We start from the raw sequence: 5328 nt of genomic DNA, 5'->3' as shown, positions 1-5328 counted from the left end.
CCCTTCTTCTTCCCCAGGAGGCTGTGAGGGATTGACATAGCATGAGCTGTGTGATTTCTCCTCATCATGAGGCCGTTTGAGTTATGTCTCATGTCCAAAACCCTCTCCCCTTAAATTCCTCTTTCTGTGCCATTCCCAGGCCCTTCAATTATCAGGACAGTAGCTGATATTTATTGAAGACTTACTAGGTACCAAGCATGGGTCCAAGTATTTTATATGTGTAATTCCATTTAATCCACTTAATAATATGTGCCAAAACCCTATAATTATGCATATTTTACAAAGGAGAAAACTGAGACTTATAGTGTTAAAATAACTGGCCTAAGATCCCATAGTTCCCAAAGCTCATAAATAATCAAGTGGTGACTGCCACATAAGCTGACTGCAAAGCACATGCTCTTAGTCTTAATCATTGTGCTGCGAATGCTCCATCCCTCCCAATAATTACCCAGGGAACCTTGTGGCTGAGAATTTACCCAGACTTACACCAAAGGTCTTTGCATAGGAACCTGAGGAATCAAGCCCAAAAGAGATTCAGGGACATGGAAGCAGAGTTTGAACCTGTCTACATCAATGCTTTTTATTGTGTTTGATGGGAAAAGAAGAGCTTGGGTGAACATGAGATCAAAAGGATTAGCAGGTTGCAATTACCCACCCACGGTCCCAAGATCAGGTTTTCTAAATTCAGAATGGCATAATTACAGAAGATTCCAGAGGGATCTAGTGGGATGTAGTGATGACCATGGGATGCAAACTTAGTGCACATGCCTCAGTGACTCATCAGAGGTCATAGTCAAAATGGAATAGCAATAGAAGTGACCCTGGAGACCCTCTAGTCCAAACCTCATTTCACATGTGAGGACACTGAGCCAAATAGGTGAAGACACTTGCCTAATGAGGCACACCTTGCTTTTGGCAAGGCTAAATTAAAACCCAAGTTCTAGGGCACACTACACTGGCAAACCTGGGAATGGATTCTGGAGACAAATCAGGGTAGTCCCCAGGGTCATCGTTCTGGGAGGTGGTTAGGTGGTGGGCTGCAGGTTGCAGAAGGGTTAGTTTCCTGGAACAAAGGACCTCTCCACGTTACCTTAGATAAATAACTTCAGTCCCAGGAAGAAGGCAATTGCATTTCTACATATCCACCTTCTGGGAAATTCTACTGAATGAAAGCACTGAAGGTGCAGTGGGAACAAACAGTGAGAGCGTGACCAGCACATTCAACAACTCAGGGTAGTGAGTATGGAGGCCCATTGAGAGGTCTGGAAATAGGAGATGTGTGTATCTTGACTTCCTGGGAAACAGGAAGAGGCTGCGCAGGCTTGTCTGCATGCAGGGGCACTATCACAACTGGGTACCCTCCAGGAGAGTTCCCATGCTCCTAGGGAAACTATGCTTTCTGCTTGTTAGGTTTGGCCAGACAGAGGAAAAGAGAGAGAGACCTGAGTAAGAACCATTTCTGCCAAAAGGTTTATTCCACTAATGTGGAGGGGAGACTGAACCAGATCAGTTCCCGTGAACGAAGGAAAGCATGGGCTTGACAGGGCTTTTAGGAAGGGTTCAGACAGAGTAATGGGCAATTTTGAAATCTGTGGCATGCAAGGTGACACAGTCCTTGTGGTCCGATGACATCTGGTAGGTTAAATCATAGGCTCTTGATTAGCCACTATCTCAGTACAAAGCATTCCAGCCCTAAGGCTGCTAGACACAACCTATAAGACGTTCCCTTGATGATGATGGTAAAGTTTACCCCTTCCCAGGAGAGGATCTCAGTTCCCAGAGCAGAAAAGGGAAAGGGGCGGGGGAGTAGGGGGAAAGTTGCTTAACCTGCCTGTGCTGATGTTAAACTAGCCATGAGGCCTAATACTGTTCTCAAAGGTCAGGATTAGAAAGTCTGAATCAGAAGCTTGAGCAGAGGCTGTCTCAGAACACCCTGAAATGCTTGGCATTTCTCTGAAGGCTTTGGGCTGTTTTCCAGTGGACTTCCTGAGAGAAGATGCCCCCAACAACCAGGCCTGGCAAAATAGGAAGCACATTTCCCCAGCCTCAGGATTCGCAGCTCTCTAGCTTTCTGAGGCTCCGGAAGAGTAGGACAGAGCCAGTTACACGCACAGGGCTGCCAGGCAGAGATGGAGTCAGAGTGGTTGCTGTGGGTTCCAGGCTGTTAGCTCTTGGTCCTCCGAGGTCTGGAAGATGGTAAAGACATTACCCTCTTCTCCCAGGGGACTCTAACTGTATGTAACATCTTTTTCTTCCTTGTCCGCAGAGCACGTCAGTGTGACATTGAAGGTGCTATTCACAGAAGTCATTAAGCTCCAGCTTCCCAAAATATGAACCACTGGTGCACTGGAGCTGGCTTGTACCAATGTGTAAGGCAAGAATTGATTGTCAAATTTTAAGAAATTTTGCAAGATGGTTGTTAAACTCAGCCATCATTCAAAATTAAATTATAAAAATAAATTATTTTAAAGACCAGGGTAAGGGCCAGCCCAGTGGCGCACTGGAGAGTGTGCCACTTGGGAGCGCGGCGGCGCTCCCACCGAGGGTTCGGATCCCATGTGGAGACCGGTTCCCGCTCACTGGCTGAGCGCGGTGCGGGCGCAACACCGAGGGTTGCGATCCCATTACCGGTCAGTAAAAAAGACAAAAAGGAAAAAAAAAAAAAACTAAAATAAATAAATAAATAAATAAAGACAAGGGTAATAAATACTTAAAGTTACTTTCTAGTTAGTTTTCTTAGATTTCAGTGTTATCTATACTCTTGAGGTTATTTATATCTATTGTAGCTCTACTTTGTAATGATGTTACTACTGGGCATGTCCTCCCAACTCCATATGGGTTTAAATCAGCCATGTTGAAAATATTTATACGACAGAAATTGGCAAATGTTACAAACTAGGGCTTATTTTACTGTTTGTTGCTCTAGACTTAAGAAAGTGATGGAAGAAATGTTACTAATGCAGATTCCGCTTAAAAGTGGGTCATGTTTGTAGTCATTACATCATCAATAGGACAAAAAACTAGGCAATATTTTTCTGGTATTTGAAAAGCATTACCCAAATGAGTAAAGGAGTCATTCACATCATTGATGAATACGTGCCAATACATAAGCCTTTGTTGAATTCCTTTTTTTTATTACTTAACTTAAATGAAAATATCAACCAACATTCATATCAGAAGTACACCAGTTCATCAGTTGCAACCACACATTGTGTAGGAATATGTGTTTGGAAAAAATCAACAAAAACATTCTGCGAGAATCAATTGGTTATATGGAATTTACAATAAAGTTTATTAAATAAAATAAAATTTTATTATAATTTATGAAATTGTGTGCCACATATCCTTTGTAGCAGTAAAATTTAGAAAAAAATGTGCACCTGCCTCCATAGAGAATCAGTTGAACATTTATCAGCACACCACCATGTAAAATAATATTTGTTTAAGAAGTTATTCTGATTCCTGATGTATGTGTTTTAAGTTTCTTTTTTTTTTGTTTTATTTTAAAGTGTCCATGGTGAAAAGCTACCACTGTTTTAAAAGTCTGTTTTAAAAAAATGCTTTTACTAAATCAATGTAAAGATTAAGCATAAAAGTTGTGGGCTACTGAAGGGGTACTAAAGAACAATCATATTTAAGTTCAGGTAATAGCTACATTGGGAGCTGTCAGAGGGAAGCTCTTTTTATTTACTGGAAGACAATAAAATGACCACATTTAGAATTAATAATCCTAGTGCATGCTTGGAAAAGGCTGCAATGAGGCTTCTTCCTTCTGCTGCAGCCATATAAGGAGGGAGGTAGAAGAGCCAGAAGAAACTGGCATATAACTTTCTAAGCAAGAGGAGCCTGGAGAGGAAATAAATTCAGCAGTGTAAATATGCGAATCAATTGTCTGTATCTGTAAGGGAGTAGAACGAACGTGAGCAGGTTTTTGGTTTCAAGCTATACAGAAAAACCTGGCTCTAAAAGTCAAATAATATATTTCTTAGAGGGATTTATTCCAGAATAAATTAGAATTAGTGATGATTTGGAAGAAGGCTTTGATTAGTTATACCAATGATTAATACAGACATGGATTAGTGAAATTGAACGAAACTTGTGAGATATCACGTTTTTTTCTTTCGGGGACGTGTTGAGGTAGGAGATAGTAATGAGGAATGGTGTTCCCTTCTACTTCCCTCCGCAGGAACAGAGACATTATCTTCACGATGCTGCTTGTCTGAGAAAGAGCCGTGGCTGGCAGGTCTTCATCCTCCCAAGCCGAGGAGCATGGAAGCCATTGGAGAGCTAGTTTGGAGTCCCGCTTCACTAATATCTAGCTGTAGGATTTTGGAGAAGGTATACAGGTTCCCTGAGCTTTAGTTTCCTCATTTATAACATGAGGAAAACAATTTCTTCTTATATATAAAGAAGGACTATCTATGTCCATTTGCTCGGTCGCACGTTGATTATTTATGGAGACAAACGGGTACCAGCGATCGCCTCTGAGAAAGGAAACTTACTTTCCACGGCACGACTTCCCGTACTCGTGGCAAAATTTACAGAAGCGGATGAAGCACTGCTTCACTGGTGACCACTCCAGCGAAGGCAAAGGCAGGGACAAACAGGAAAGAGACCAAGGAATAATCACTTGGGTCTGTATGACACACTTGCTTTTAAAGGGTTGTAGTGGAGGAAGATGTTGGATAAGTCCATGGGCCTAGAAGCTTCGGCAGAGTTCTTAGGATTTTGTATGTAGACTAAGTTTTAAGAATGTTTGAGCTGGCGTGACGAAATTCTGATCAGAGGTGGCATTTGGGAAAGGCTGGTGAGATGGGCGGGGTATTTATCAGACTCAGGCCAGTGGCTCCACTCGGAAACAGACACAAAGAGCCCTTCAAGGAGCAGGAAGCTGCCTGGGTTGTTGGGACCAGAAAGGCGGAGGCCGAACCCTCCAGGTGGCGTCTGTGGCCCAGGTTCAGTCAGGTCCGAGAGACGATCGGGTTGCTGTGGGAGCCGTGACGGAGGGTGCCGCCTGTTCTGGCGAGGGCGTGGGGTCCGTCGTGGCTCCCATTCCCAGGGCTTTAACCCTGTCCGCTCACAACATCCCCAAACTCCTTTTCCCAGGAGTTTTTCTTGCAGCTCGGACTCCTCCTTCGCGGCCCCGGCACGCTTGTCACTCACTTGCGCGTAGCCAATCAACACCTACAGGTTAGGCTACTCGGCCAAAGGGGAAGGGGCGGCTCCTCCCTGAGCGCCAATGAATGCTCAGACTTACACGAGGGGGCGGGCCTTCAGGGGCGAGCAAGCCAATCACGGACTCCCGGCGGCCGGTGGCCTGCAGACGGT

The sequence above is a fragment of the Galeopterus variegatus genome, unplaced genomic scaffold (genome assembly GCF_000696425.1).
Source record: "Galeopterus variegatus unplaced genomic scaffold, G_variegatus-3.0.2 Scaffold6608, whole genome shotgun sequence".
Taxonomy (NCBI): Eukaryota; Metazoa; Chordata; class Mammalia; order Dermoptera; family Cynocephalidae; genus Galeopterus; species Galeopterus variegatus.
This window is presented reverse-complemented; position numbering follows the sequence as displayed.